The sequence below is a fragment of the Equus caballus genome, chromosome 24 (genome assembly GCF_041296265.1).
Source record: "Equus caballus isolate H_3958 breed thoroughbred chromosome 24, TB-T2T, whole genome shotgun sequence".
Taxonomy (NCBI): Eukaryota; Metazoa; Chordata; class Mammalia; order Perissodactyla; family Equidae; genus Equus; species Equus caballus.
Window position 1 is genome coordinate 2,759,550 of NC_091707.1, and position 17,108 is coordinate 2,776,657.

The window sequence follows — 17,108 nt, forward strand, 5'->3', positions numbered from 1 at the left end:
CCTGCCGGACACGCCGGAACCACCGGCTCGACCAGCCGGAACGACCGCTTGACATGCAAAATCACCTGCCGGCTACACCGGATACAAGTGGCGAACACTCCGGAATCACCTGACGGGCATGCCGGAACCACCTGTCAGATGTGCCAGAAACACGTGCCGGAGACGCCGGAAGCACCTGCCAAGCACGTTGGAACCACCTGCTCAACTCGCCTGAACCACCTGCCGGACATGCCAAAATCACCTGCCGACTATGCCAGAACCACTTGGCGAACACTCCGGAATCACTTGCCGGGCATGCAGGAACCACCTCTCAGACATGCCAGAACCCCGTGCCAATGACCCCGGAAGCAGCAGCCGAGCACGCCGGAACCACCTGCTCGACTCGCCAGAACCACCTGCCGATCACGCAAAAATCACCTGCCGGCTACGCCACAACCAGTTGGTGAACACTTTGCAATCACCTGCCAGGCTTGCTGGAACCAACTGCCAGTCATGCCAAAATCACCTGCCAACTACGCCAGAACCGCTTGGCGGAAACTGCGGAAACACCTGTCGGGCCGGCTGGAACCGCATCTCAGACGTGCCAGAAACGTGTTCATGAGATGCTGGAACCACACCCCGAACAGACGGATACCACCTGCCAGAACCGCCTGAACCACCTGCTGAGCACGCCGGAACCACCTGCTCGACTCACCGGTACCACCTCCCTGACACGCCAAAATCACCTGCTGGGCATGCCAGAACCACTTGGCGCAAACTCCGGAATCATCTGCCAGACATGCCGGAACCAGCTCTCAGACACACCAGAACCAAGTGCCGGAGACGCCGGAAGCACCTGCCGAGCATGCCGGAGCCACCTGCTCGACTCACCAGAAACACCTGCCGGACACGCCAAAATCACCTGCCGGGTATGCCAGAACCACTTCGGGGACAAGCCGGAATCACGTGAGGGGCATGCCGGCACAGCCTCTCAGACTGAACCTCGTGCCGGACACCACAGAACCACCTGCCGGACAGACCGGAACCACCTGCCGGACACGCCGGAACCACAGGTCGACCCTCCGGAACGACCGCTGGACATGCAAAATCACCTGCCGGCTATGCCGGAAACACTTGGCGAGCACTCCGGAATCACCTGCCGGGCATGCCGGAACCACCTCTCAGATATGCCAGAACCACGTGCCAATGACTCCGGAAGCACCTGCCGAGCATGCCGGAGCCACCTGCTCGACTCGCCAGAAACACCTGCCGGACACGCCAAAATCACCTGCCGGGTATGCCAGAACCACTTCGGGGACAAGCCGGAATCACGTGAGGGGCATGCCGGCACAGCCTCTCAGACTGAACCTCGTGCCGGACACCACAGAACCACCTGCCGGACAGACCGGAACCACCTGCCGGACACGCCGGTACCACCGGCTCGACCCGCCGCAACGACCACTGGACATGCAAAATCACCTGCCGGCTACGCCGGAAACACTTGGCGAACACTCCGGAAACACCTGCCGGGCATGCCGGAACCACCTCTCAGATATGCCAGAACCACGTGCCAATGACCCCGGAAGCACCTGCCGAGCACGCCGGAACCACCTGCTCGACTCGCCAGAACCACCTGCCGGACACGCCAAAATCACCTGCCGGCTACGCCACAACCAGTTGGGGAACACTTCGGAATCACCTGCCGGGCTTGCTGGAACCACCTTCCGGTCATGCGAATATCACCTGCTGGGTATGCCAGAACCACTTGGCGGACACTCCGGAATCATCTGCCGGACATGCCGGAACCAGCTCTCAGACACACCAGAACCACGTGCCGGAGACGCCGGAAGCACCTGCCGAGCATGCCGGAGCCACCTGCTCGACTCGCCAGAAACACCTGTATGACACGCCAAAATCACCTGCCGGGTACGCCAGAACCAACTGGCGGACACTCCGAAATCACCTGCGGGCTACGCCAGAACCACTTGGACGACTCTCCGAAATGACCTGCCGGGCATGTTGGAACCACCTCTCAGACGTGCCAGAAGCACGTGGCGGACAGTCCGGAATCACCTGTTGGGCATACGCAACCACCTCTGACACGTACCAGAACCACGTGCCGTGCACGCCGGAACCACCTACCGGACAGACCGGAATCAACTTTTGGGCATGCCGGAACCACCAGTCAGATGTGCCAGAAACACGTGCCGGAGACGCCGGAAGCACCTGCCGAGCACGTCGCAACCACCTGCTCAACTCGCCTGAACCACCTGCCGGACACGCCAAAATCACCTGCCCGCTACACCAGCACCACTTCGGGGACAAGCCGGAATCACGTGAGGGGCATGCCGGCACAGCCTCTCAGACTGAACCTCGTGCCGGACACCACAGAACCACCTGCCGGACAGACCGGAACCACCTGCCGGACACGCCGGAACCACCAGCTCGACCCGCCGGAACGACCGCGGGACATGCAAAATCACCTGCCGGCTACGCCGGAAACACTTGGCGAACACTCCGGAATCACCTGCCGGGCATGCCGGAACCACCTCTCAGATATGCCAGAACCACGTGCCAATGACCCCGGAAGCACCTGCCGAGCACGCCGGAACCACATGCTCGACTCGCCAGAACCACCTGCCGGACACGCAAAAATCACCTGCCGGCTACGCCACAACCAGTTGGGGAGCACTTCGGAATCACCTGCCGGGCTTGCTGGAACCACCTGCCGGTCATGCCAAAATCACCTGCCAACTACGCCAGTACCACTTGGCGGACACTGTGGAAACACCTGTCGGGCCGGCCGGAACCACATCTCAGACGTGCCAGAACCATGTGCATGAGATGCTGGAACCACACCCTGAACAGACGGAAAACACCTGCCAGACCCGTCTGAACAACCTGCCGAGCACGCCGGAGCCACCTGCTCGACTCGCCGGAACCACCTACCTGACATGCCCAAATCACCAGCCGGGTATGCCAGAACCACTTGGCGGACACTCCGGAATCATCTGCCGGACATGCCGGAACCACCTCTCAGACACAACAGAACCACGTGCCGGAGACGCCGGAAGCACCTGCCGAGCATGCCGGAGCCACCTGCTCGACTCGCCAGAAACACCTGTCAGACACGCCAAAATCACCTGCCGGGTACGCCAGAACCACCTGGCGGACACTACGGAATCACCTGTCGCGCATGCCGGAACCACCTCTCAGACGTGCCGGAAGCACGTGCCGGACACGCCGGAATCACCTACCGGACAGACCGGAACCACCTGCCGAGCACGCCGGAGCCACCTGTTCGACTCGCTGGAACCACCTGCCGGACAGGCCAATATCAACTGCTGGCTATGCCAGAACCACCTGGGGGACGGTCCGGAATCACCTGCCAGCCATGGCGGAACCACCTCTCAGAAGTACCAGAACCACCTGCCGGAGAAGCTGGAAACACGTCCTGGACAGTCTGGAACCACCTGCCGGCCAAGCCTGAACCACCTGCCAAGCACAACGGAACAACCTGCCAGACACGCCAAAATCACCTGCGTGTTATGCCAGAACCACTTGGAGGACTCTCTGGGATGACCTGCCGGGCATGCCGGAACCACCTCTCAGACGTGCCAGAACCATGTGGCGGACAGTCCGGAATCACCTGTTGGGCATGCGCAACCACCTCTGAGACGTACCAGAACCACATGCCATGCAGGCTGGAACCACCTACCGGACAGACCGGAATCACCTTTCGGGCATGCCGGAACCACCTGTCAGATGTGCCAGAAACACGTGCCGGAGACGCCGGAAGCACCTGCCAAGCACGTTGGAACCACCTGCTCAACTCGCCTGAACCACCTGCCGGACATGCCAAAATCACCTGCCGACTATGCCAGAACCACTTGGCGAACACTCCGGAATCACTTGCCGGGCATGCAGGAACCACCTCTCAGACATGCCAGAACCCCGTGCCAATGACCCCGGAAGCACCAGCCGAGCACGCCGGAACCACCTGCTCGACTCGCCAGAACCACCTGCCGATCACACAAAAATCACCTGCCGGCTACGCCACAACCAGTTGGTGAACACTTCGGAATCACCTGCCGGGCTTGCTGGAACCACCTGCCGGTCATGCCAAAATCACCTGCCAACTACGCCAGTACCACTTGGCGGACACTGTGGAAACACCTGTCGGGCCGGCCGGAACCACATCTCAGACGTGCCAGAACCATGTGCATGAGATGCTGGAACCACACCCCGAACAGACGGAAAACACCTGCCAGACCCGTCTGAACAACCTTCCGAGCACGCCGGAGCACCTGCTCGACTCGCCGGAACCACCTACCTGACATGCCCAAATCACCAGCCGGGTATGCCAGAACCACTTGGCGGACACTCCCGAATCATCTGCCGGACATGCCGGAACCAGCTCTCAGACACACCAGAACCACGTGCCGGAGACGCCGGAAGCACCTGCCGAGCATGCCGGAGCCACCTGCTCGACTCACCAGAAATACCTGCCGGACACGCCAAAATCACCTGCCGGGTACGCCAGAACCACCTGGTGGACACTCCGAGAGCACCTGTCGCACATGCCGGAACCACCTCTCAGACGTGCCGGAAGCACGTGCTGCACACGCCGGAATCACCTACCGGACAGACCGGAACCACCTGCCGAGCACGCCGGAGCCACCTGTTCGACTCGCTGGAACCACCTGCCGGACAGGCCAAAATCACCTGCCAACTACGCCAGAACCGCTTGGCGGACACTGCGGAAACACCTGTCGGGCCGGCTGGAACCGCATCTCAGACGTGCCAGAAACGTGTTCATGAGATGCTGGAACCACACCCCGAACAGACGGATACCACCTGCCAGAACCGCCTGAACCACCTGCTGAGCACGCCGGAACCACCTGCTCGACTCACCGGTACCACCTCCCTGACACGCCAAAATCACCTGCTGGGTATGCCAGAACCACTTGGCGGACACTCCGGAATCATCTGCCGGACATGCCGGAATCAGCTCTCAGACACACCAGAACCAAGTGCCGGAGACGCCGGAAGCACCTGCCGAGCATGCCGGAGCCACCTGCTCGACTCGCCAGAAACACCTGCCGGACACGCCAAAATCACCTGCCGGCTACGCCACAACCAGTTGGGGAAAACTTCGGAATCACCTGCCGGGCTTGCTGGAACCACCTGCCGGTCATGCCAAAATCACCTGCCAACTACGCCAGTACCACTTGGCGGACACTGTGGAAACACCTGTTGGGCCGGCCGGAACCACATCTCAGACGTGCCAGAACCATGTGCATGAGATGCTGGAACCACACCCTGAACAGACGGAAAACACATGCCAGACCCGTCTGAACAACCTGCCGAGCACGCCGGAGCCACCTGCTCGACTCGCCGGAACCACCTAACTGACATGCCAAAATCACCAGCCGGGTATGCCAGAACCACTTGGCGGACACTCCGGAATCATCTGCCGGACATGCCGGAACCAGCTCTCAGACACACCAGAACCACGTGCCGGAGACGCCGGAAGCACCTGCCGAGCATGCCGGAGCCACCTGCTCGACTCGCCAGAAACACCTGCCGGACACGCCAAAATCACCTGCCGGATACGCCAGAACCACCTGGCGGACACTCCGAAACCACCTGTCGCGCATGCCGGAACCACCTCTCAGACGTGCCGGAAGCACGTGCCGGAAACGCCGGAATCTCCTACCGGACAGACCGGAACCACCTGCCGAGCACGCTGGAGCCACCTGTTCGACTCGCTGGAACCACCTGCCGGAGAGGCCAATATCAACTGCTGGCTATGCCAGAACCACCTGGGGGACAGTCCGGGATCACCTGCCAGCCATGGCGGAACCACCTCTCAGACGTACCAGAACCACCTGCCGGAGAAGCTGGAAACACGTCCTGGACAGACTGAAACCACGTGACGGCCATGCCTGAACCACCTGCCGAGCACGGCAGAACCACCTGCCGGACACGCCAAAATCACCTGCGGGCTACGCCAGAACCACTTGGACGACTCTCCGAAATGACCTGCCGGGCATGTTGGAACCACCTCTCAGACGTGCCAGAAGCACGTGGCGGACAGTCCGGAATCACCTGTTGGGCATACGCAACCACCTCTGACACGTACCAGAACCACATGCCGTGCACGCCGGAACCACCTACCGGACAGACCGGAATCAACTTTTGGGCATGCCGGAACCACCAGTCAGATGTGCCAGAAACACGTGCCGGAGACGCCGGAAGCACCTGCCGAGCATGCCGGAGCCACCTGCTCGACTCGCCAGAAACACCTCCCGGACACGCCATAATCACCTGCCGGGTATGCCAGAACCACTTCGGGGACAAGCCGGAATCACGTGAGGGGCATGCCGGCACAGCCTCTCAGACTGAACCTCGTGCCGGACACCACAGAACCACCTGCCGGACAGACCGGAACCACCTGCCGGACACGCCGGTACCACCGGCTCGACCCGCCGCAACGACCACTGGACATGCAAAATCACCTGCCGGCTACGCCGGAAACACTTGGCGAACACTCCGGAAACACCTGCCGGGCATGCCGGAACCACCTCTCAGATATGCCAGAACCACGTGCCAATGACCCCGGAAGCACCTGCCGAGCACGCCGGAACCACCTGCTCGACTCGCCAGAACCACCTGCCGGACACGCCAAAATCACCTGCCGGCTACGCCACAACCAGTTGGGGAACACTTCGGAATCACCTGCCGGGCTTGCTGGAACCACCTTCCGGTCATGCGAATATCACCTGCTGGGTATGCCAGAACCACTTGGCGGACACTCCGGAATCATCTGCCGGACATGCCGGAACCAGCTCTCAGACACACCAGAACCACGTGCCGGAGACGCCGGAAGCACCTGCCGAGCATGCCGGAGCCACCTGCTCGACTCGCCAGAAACACCTGTATGACACGCCAAAATCACCTGCCGGGTACGCCAGAACCAACTGGCGGACACTCCGAAATCACCTGCGGGCTACGCCAGAACCACTTGGACGACTCTCCGAAATGACCTGCCGGGCATGTTGGAACCACCTCTCAGACGTGCCAGAAGCACGTGGCGGACAGTCCGGAATCACCTGTTGGGCATACGCAACCACCTCTGACACGTACCAGAACCACGTGCCGTGCACGCCGGAACCACCTACCGGACAGACCGGAATCAACTTTTGGGCATGCCGGAACCACCAGTCAGATGTGCCAGAAACACGTGCCGGAGACGCCGGAAGCACCTGCCGAGCACGTCGCAACCACCTGCTCAACTCGCCTGAACCACCTGCCGGACACGCCAAAATCACCTGCCCGCTACACCAGCACCACTTCGGGGACAAGCCGGAATCACGTGAGGGGCATGCCGGCACAGCCTCTCAGACTGAACCTCGTGCCGGACACCACAGAACCACCTGCCGGACAGACCGGAACCACCTGCCGGACACGCCGGAACCACCAGCTCGACCCGCCGGAACGACCGCGGGACATGCAAAATCACCTGCCGGCTACGCCGGAAACACTTGGCGAACACTCCGGAATCACCTGCCGGGCATGCCGGAACCACCTCTCAGATATGCCAGAACCACGTGCCAATGACCCCGGAAGCACCTGCCGAGCACGCCGGAACCACATGCTCGACTCGCCAGAACCACCTGCCGGACACGCAAAAATCACCTGCCGGCTACGCCACAACCAGTTGGGGAGCACTTCGGAATCACCTGCCGGGCTTGCTGGAACCACCTGCCGGTCATGCCAAAATCACCTGCCAACTACGCCAGTACCACTTGGCGGACACTGTGGAAACACCTGTCGGGCCGGCCGGAACCACATCTCAGACGTGCCAGAACCATGTGCATGAGATGCTGGAACCACACCCTGAACAGACGGAAAACACCTGCCAGACCCGTCTGAACAACCTGCCGAGCACGCCGGAGCCACCTGCTCGACTCGCCGGAACCACCTACCTGACATGCCCAAATCACCAGCCGGGTATGCCAGAACCACTTGGCGGACACTCCGGAATCATCTGCCGGACATGCCGGAACCACCTCTCAGACACAACAGAAGCACGTGCCGGAGACGCCGGAAGCACCTGCCGAGCATGCCGGAGCCACCTGCTCGACTCGCCAGAAACACCTGTCAGACACGCCAAAATCACCTGCCGGGTACGCCAGAACCACCTGGCGGACACTACGGAATCACCTGTCGCGCATGCCGGAACCACCTCTCAGACGTGCCGGAAGCACGTGCCGGACACGCCGGAATCACCTACCGGACAGACCGGAACCACCTGCCGAGCACGCCGGAGCCACCTGTTCGACTCGCTGGAACCACCTGCCGGACAGGCCAATATCAACTGCTGGCTATGCCAGAACCACCTGGGGGACGGTCCGGAATCACCTGCCAGCCATGGCGGAACCACCTCTCAGAAGTACCAGAACCACCTGCCGGAGAAGCTGGAAACACGTCCTGGACAGTCTGGAACCACCTGCCGGCCAAGCCTGAACCACCTGCCAAGCACAACGGAACAACCTGCCAGACACGCCAAAATCACCTGCGTGTTATGCCAGAACCACTTGGAGGACTCTCTGGGATGACCTGCCGGGCATGCCGGAACCACCTCTCAGACGTGCCAGAACCATGTGGCGGACAGTCCGGAATCACCTGTTGGGCATGCGCAACCACCTCTGAGACGTACCAGAACCACATGCCATGCAGGCTGGAACCACCTACCGGACAGACCGGAATCACCTTTCGGGCATGCCGGAACCACCTGTCAGATGTGCCAGAAACACGTGCCGGAGACGCCGGAAGCACCTGCCAAGCACGTTGGAACCACCTGCTCAACTCGCCTGAACCACCTGCCGGACATGCCAAAATCACCTGCCGACTATGCCAGAACCACTTGGCGAACACTCCGGAATCACTTGCCGGGCATGCAGGAACCACCTCTCAGACATGCCAGAACCCCGTGCCAATGACCCCGGAAGCACCAGCCGAGCACGCCGGAACCACCTGCTCGACTCGCCAGAACCACCTGCCGATCACACAAAAATCACCTGCCGGCTACGCCACAACCAGTTGGGGAACACTTCGGAATCACCTGCCGGGCTTGCTGGAACCACCTGCCGGTCATGCCAAAATCACCTGCCAACTACGCCAGTACCACTTGGCGGACACTGTGGAAACACCTGTCGGGCCGGCCGGAACCACATCTCAGACGTGCCAGAACCATGTGCATGAGATGCTGGAACCACACCCCGAACAGACGGAAAACACCTGCCAGACCCGTCTGAACAACCTTCCGAGCACGCCGGAGCACCTGCTCGACTCGCCGGAACCACCTACCTGACATGCCCAAATCACCAGCCGGGTATGCCAGAACCACTTGGCGGACACTCCGGAATCATCTGCCGGACATGCCGGAACCAGCTCTCAGACACACCAGAACCACGTGCCGGAGACGCCGGAAGCACCTGCCGAGCATGCCGGAGCCACCTGCTCGACTCACCAGAAATACCTGCCGGACACGCCAAAATCACCTGCCGGGTACGCCAGAACCACCTGGTGGACACTCCGAGAGCACCTGTCGCACATGCCGGAACCACCTCTCAGACGTGCCGGAAGCACGTGCTGCACACGCCGGAATCACCTACCGGACAGACCGGAACCACCTGCCGAGCACGCCGGAGCCACCTGTTCGACTCGCTGGAACCACCTGCCGGACAGGCCAAAATCACCTGCCAACTACGCCAGAACCGCTTGGCGGACACTGCGGAAACACCTGTCGGGCCGGCTGGAACCGCATCTCAGACGTGCCAGAAACGTGTTCATGAGATGCTGGAACCACACCCCGAACAGACGGATACCACCTGCCAGAACCGCCTGAACCACCTGCTGAGCACGCCGGAACCACCTGCTCGACTCACCGGTACCACCTCCCTGACACGCCAAAATCACCTGCTGGGTATGCCAGAACCACTTGGCGGACACTCCGGAATCATCTGCCGGACATGCCGGAATCAGCTCTCAGACACACCAGAACCAAGTGCCGGAGACGCCGGAAGCACCTGCCGAGCATGCCGGAGCCACCTGCTCGACTCGCCAGAAACACCTGCCGGACATGCCAAAATCACCTGCCGGCTACGCCACAACCAGTTGGGGAACACTTCGGAATCACCTGCCGGGCTTGCTGGAACCACCTGCCGGTCATGCCAAAATCACCTGCCAACTACGCCAGTACCACTTGGCGGACACTGTGGAAACACCTGTCGGGCCGGCCGGAACCACATCTCAGACGTGCCAGAACCATGTGCATGAGATGCTGGAACCACACCCTGAACAGACGGAAAACACATGCCAGACCCGTCTGAACAACCTGCCGAGCACGCCGGAGCCACCTGCTCGACTCGCCGGAACCACCTAACTGACATGCCAAAATCACCAGCCGGGTATGCCAGAACCACTTGGCGGACACTCCGGAATCATCTGCCGGACATGCCGGAACCAGCTCTCAGACACACCAGAACCACGTGCCGGAGACGCCGGAAGCACCTGCCGAGCATGCCGGAGCCACCTGCTCGACTCGCCAGAAACACCTGCCGGACACGCCAAAATCACCTGCCGGATACGCCAGAACCACCTGGCGGACACTCCGAAACCACCTGTCGCGCATGCCGGAACCACCTCTCAGACGTGCCGGAAGCACGTGCCGGAAACGCCGGAATCTCCTACCGGACAGACCGGAACCACCTGCCGAGCACGCCGGAGCCACCTGTTCGACTCGCTGGAACCACCTGCCGGAGAGGCCAATATCAACTGCTGGCTATGCCAGAACCACCTGGGGGACAGTCCGGGATCACCTGCCAGCCATGGCGGAACCACCTCTCAGACGTACCAGAACCACCTGCCGGAGAAGCTGGAAACACGTCCTGGACAGACTGAAACCACGTGACGGCCATGCCTGAACCACCTGCCGAGCACGGCAGAACCACCTGCCGGACACGCCAAAATCACCTGCGGGCTACGCCAGAACCACTTGGACGACTCTCCGAAATGACCTGCCGGGCATGTTGGAACCACCTCTCAGACGTGCCAGAAGCACGTGGCGGACAGTCCGGAATCACCTGTTGGGCATACGCAACCACCTCTGACACGTACCAGAACCACATGCCGTGCACGCCGGAACCACCTACCGGACAGACCGGAATCAACTTTTGGGCATGCCGGAACCACCAGTCAGATGTGCCAGAAACACGTGCCGGAGACGCCGGAAGCACCTGCCGAGCATGCCGGAGCCACCTGCTCGACTCGCCAGAAACACCTGTCAGACACGCCAAAATCACCTGCCGGGTACGCCAGAACCACCTGGCGGACACTCCGAAATCACCTGTCGCGCATGCCGGAACCACCTCTCAGACGTGCCGGAAGCACGTGCCGGACACTCCGGAATCACCTACCAGACAGACCGGAACCACCTGCCGAGCACGCCGGAGCCACCTGTTCGACTCGCTGGAACCACCTGCCGGACAGGCCAATATCAACTGCTGGCTATGCCAGAACCACCTGGGGGACGGTCCGGAATCACCTGCCAGCCATGGCGGAACCACCTCTCAGACGTACCAGAACCACCTGCCGGAGAAGCTGGAAACACGTCCTGGACAGTCTGGAACCACCTGCCGGCCAAGCCTGAACCACCTGCCAAGCACAACGGAACAACCTGCCAGACACGCCAAAATCACCTGCGTGTTATGCCAGAACCACTTGGAGGACTCTCTGGGATGACCTGCCGGGCATGCCGGAACCACCTCTCAGACGTGCCAGAACCATGTGGCGGACAGTCCGGAATCACCTGTTGGGCATGCGCAACCACCTCTGAGACGTACCAGAACCACATGCCGTGCAGGCTGGAACCACCTACCGGACAGACCGGAATCACCTTTCGGGCATGCCGGAACCACCTGTCAGATGTGCCAGAAACACGTGCCGGAGACGCCGGAAGCACCTGCCAAGCACGTTGGAACCACCTGCTCAACTCGCCTGAACCACCTGCCGGACATGCCAAAATCACCTGCCGACTATGCCAGAACCACTTGGCGAAGACTCCGGAATCACTTGCCGGGCATGCAGGAACCACCTCTCAGACATGCCAGAACCCCGTGCCAATGACCCCGGAAGCACCAGCCGAGCACGCCGGAACCACCTGCTCGACTCGCCAGAACCACCTGCCGATCACGCAAAAATCACCTGCCGGCTACGCCACAACCAGCTGGTGAACACTTTGGAATCACCTGCCAGGCTTGCTGGAACCACCTGCCAGTCATGCCAAAATCACCTGCCAACTACGCCAGAACCGCTTGGCGGACACTGCGGAAACACCTGTCGGGCTGGCTGGAACCACATCTCAGACGTGCCAGAAACGTGTTCATGAGATGCTGGAACCACACCCCGAACACACGGATACCACCTGCCAGAACCGCCTGAACCACCTGCTGAGCACGCCGGAACCACCTGCTCGACTCACCGGTACCACCTCCCTGACACGCCAAAATCACCTGCTAGGTATGCCAGAACCACTTGTCGGACACTCCGGAATCATCTGCCGGACATGCAGGAACCAGCTCTGAGACACACCAGAACCAAGTGCCGGAGACGCCGGAAGCAACTGCCGGGCACGCAAGAATCACCTGCCGGCTACGCCACAACCAGTTGGGGAACACTTTGGAATCACCTGCCAGGCTTGCTGGAACCACCTGCCAGTCATGCCAAAATCACCTGCCAACTACGCCAGAACCGCTTGGCGGACACTGCGGAAACGCCTGTCGGGCCGGCTGGAACCACATCTCAGACGTGGCAGAAACGTGTTCATGAGGTGCTGGAACCACACCCCGAACAGACGGATACCACCTGCCAGAACCGCCTGAACCACCTGCTGAGCACGCCGGAACCACCTGCTCGACTCACCGGTACCACCTACCTGACACGCCAAAATCACCTGCTGGGTATGCCAGAACCACTTGGCGGACACTCCGGAATCATCTGCCGGACATGCCGGAACCAGCTCTCAGACACACCAGAACCAAGTGCCGGAGACGCCGGAAGCACCTGCCGAGCATGCTGGAGCCACCTGCTCGACTCGCCAGAAACACCTGCCGGACACGCCAGAATCACCTGCCGGGTATGCCTGAACCACCTGGCGGACACTACGGAATCACCTGCCGCGCATGCCGGAACCACCTCTCAGACGCGCCGGAAGCACGTGCCAGACACGCTGGAAACACCTACCGGACAGACCGGAACCACCTGCCAAGAACGCCGGAGCCACCTGTTCGACTCGCTGGAACCACCTGCCGGACAGGCCAATATCAACTGCTGGCTATGCCAGAACCACCTGGGGGACAGTCCGGGATCACCTGCCAGCCATGGCGGAACCACCTCTCAGACGTACCAGAACCACCTGGCGGAGAAGCTGGAAACACGTCCTGGACAGACTGGAACCACGTGACGCCCATGCCTGAACCACCTGCCGAGCACGGCGGAACCACCTGCCGGACACGCCAAAATCACCTGCGTGTTATGCCAGAACCACTTGGAGGACTCTCTGGGATGACCTGCCGGGCATGCCGGAACCACCTCTCAGACGTGCCAGAACCATGTGGAGGACAGTCCGGAATCACCTGTTGGGCATGCGCAACCACCTCTGAGACGTACCAGAACCACATGCCGTGCAGGCTGGAACCACCTACCGGACAGACCGGAATCACCTTTCGGGCATGCCGGAACCACCTGTCAGATGTGCCAGAAACACGTGCCGGAGACGCCGGAAGCACCTGCCAAGCACGTTGGAACCACCTGCTCAACTCGCCTGAACCACCTGCCGGACATGCCAAAATCACCTGCCGACTAAGCCAGAACCACTTGGCGAACACTCCGGAATCACTTGCCGGGCATGCAGGAACCACCTCTCAGAAATGCCAGAACCCCGTGCCAATGACCCCGGAAGCACCAGCCGAGCACGCCGGAACCACCTGCTCGACTCGCCAGAACCACCTGCCGATCACGCCAAAATCACCTGCGGGCTACGCCAGAACCACTTGGACGACTCTCCGAAATGACCTGCAGGGCATGTTGGAACCACCTCTCAGACGTGCCAGAAGCACGTGGCGGACAGTCCGGAATCACCTGTTGGGCATACGCAACCACCTCTGACACGTACCAGAACCACGTGCCGTGCACGCCGGAACCACCTACCGGACAGACCGGAATCAACTTTTGGGCATGCCGGAACCACCAGTCAGATGTGCCAGAAACACGTGCCGGAGACGCCGGAAGCACCTGCGGAGCACGTCGCAACCACCTGCTCAACTCGCCTGAACCACCTGCCGGACACGCCAAAATCACCTGCCCGCTACACCAGCACCACTTCGGGGACAAGCCGGAATCACGTGAGGGGCATGCCGGCACAGCCTCTCAGACTGAACCTCGTGCCGGACACCACAGAACCACCTGCCGGACAGACCGGAACCACCTGCCGGACACGCCGGAACCACCGGCTCGACCCGCCGGAACGACCGCTGGACATGCAAAGTCACCTGCCGGCTACGCCGGAAACACTTGGCGAACACTCCGGAATCACCTGCCGGGCATGCCGGAACCACCTCTCAGATATGCCAGAACCACGTGCCAATGACCCCGGAAGCACCTGCCGAGCACGCCGGAACCACCTGCTCGACTCGCCAGAACCACCTGCCGGACACGCAAAAATCACCTGCCGGCTACGCCACAACCAGTTGGGGATCACTTCGGAATCACCTGCCGGGCTTGTTGGAACCACCTGCCGGTCATGCCAAAATCACCTGCCAACTACGCCAGTACCAGTTGGCGGACACTATGGATACACCTGTCGGGCCGGCCGGAACCACATCTCAGACGTGCCAGAACCATGTGCATGAGATGCTGGAACCACACCCCGAACAGACGGAAAACACCTGCCAGACCCGTCTGAACAAACTGCCGAGCACGCCGGAGCCACCTGCTTGACTCGCCGGAACCTCCTACCTGACATGCCAAAATCACCAGCTGGGTATGCCAGAACCACTTGGCGGGCACTCCGGAATCATCTGCCGGACATGCCGGAACCAGCTCTCAGACACACCAGAACCACGTGCCGGAGACGCCGCAAGCACCTGCCGAGAATGCCGGAGCCACCTGCTCGACTCGCCAGAAACACCTGCCGGACACGCCAGAATCACCTGCCGGGTACGCCAGAACCACCTGGCGGACACTCCGAAATCACCTGTCGCGCATGCCGGAACCACCTCTCAGACGTGCCGGAAGCAGGTGCCGGACACGCCGGAATCACCTACGGGACAGACCGGAACCACCTGCCGAGCATGCCGGAGCCACCTGTTCGACTCGCTGGAACCACCTGCCGGACAGGCCAATATCAACTGCTGGCTATGCCAGAACCACCTGGGGGACGGTCCGGAATCACCTGCCAGCCATGGCGGAACCACCTCTCAGACGTACCAGAACCACCTGCCGGAGAAGCTGGAAACACGTCCTGGACAGTCTGGAACCACCTGCCGGCCAAGCCTGAACCACCTGCCAGGCACGACGGAACAACCTGCAAGACACGCCAAAATCACCTGCGTGCTATGCCAGAACCACTTGGAGGACTCTCTGGGATGACCTGCCGGGCATGCCGGAACCACCTCTCAGACGTGCCAGAACCATGTGGCGGACAGTCCGGAATCACCTGGTGGGCATGCGCAACCACCTCTGAGACGTACCGGAACCACATGCCGTGCCGGCTGGAATCACCTACCGGACAGACCTGAATCACCTTTCGGGCATGCCGGAACCACCTGTCAGATGTGCCAGAAACACGTGCCGGAGACGCCGGAAGCACCTGCCAAGCACGTTGGAACCACCTGCTCAACTCGCCTGAACCACCTGCCGGACATGCCAAAATCACCTGCCGACTATGCCAGAACCACTTGGCGAACACTCCGGAATCACTTGCCGGGCATGCAGGAACCACCTCTCAGACATGCCAGAACCCCGTGCCAATGACCCCGGAAGCACCAGCCGAGCACGCCGGAACCACCTGCTCGACTCGCCAGAACCACCTGCCGATCACGCAAAAATCACCTGCCGGCTACGCCACAACCAGTTGGTGAACACTTTGGAATCACCTGCCAGGCTTGCTGGAACCACCTGCCAGTCATGCCAAAATCACCTGCCAACTACGCCAGAACCGCTTGGCGGACACTGCGGAAACACCTGTCGGGCCGGCTGGAACCACATCTCAGACGTGCCAGAAACGTGTTCATGAGATGCTGGAACCACACCCCGAACAGACGGATACCACCTGCCAGAACCGCCTGAACCACCTGCTGAGCACGCCGGAACCACCTGCTCGACTCACCGGTACCACCTCCCTGACACGCCAAAATCACCTGCTGGGTATGCCAGAACCACTTGGCGGACACTCCGGAATCATCTGCCGGACATGCCGGAACCAGCTCTCAGACACACCAGAACCAAGTGCCGGAGATGCCGGAAGCACCTGCCGAGCATGCCGGAGCTACCTTCTCGACTCGCCAGAAACACCTGCCGGAAACTCCAAAATCACCTGCCGGGTATGCCAGAACCACCTGGCGGGCACTGCGGAATCACCTGCCGCGGATGCCAGATCCACCTCTCAGACGCGCTGGAAGCACGTGCCAGACACGCCGGAAACACCTACCGGACAGACCGGAACCACCTGCCAAGAACGCCGGAGCCACCTGTTCGACTCGCTGGAACCACCTGCCGGACAGGCCAATATCAACTGCTGGCTATGCCAGAACCACCTGGGGGACAGTCCGGGATCACCTGCCAGCCATGGCGGAACCACCTCTCAGACGTACCAGAACCACCTGCCGGAGAAGTTGGAAACACGTCCTGGACAGACTGGAACCACGTGACGGCCATGCCTGAACCACCTGCCGAGCACGGCGGAACCACCTGCCCGACACGCCAAAATCACCTGCGGGCTACGCCAGAACCACTTGGACGACTCTCCGAAATGACCTGCCGGGCATGTTGGAACCACCTCT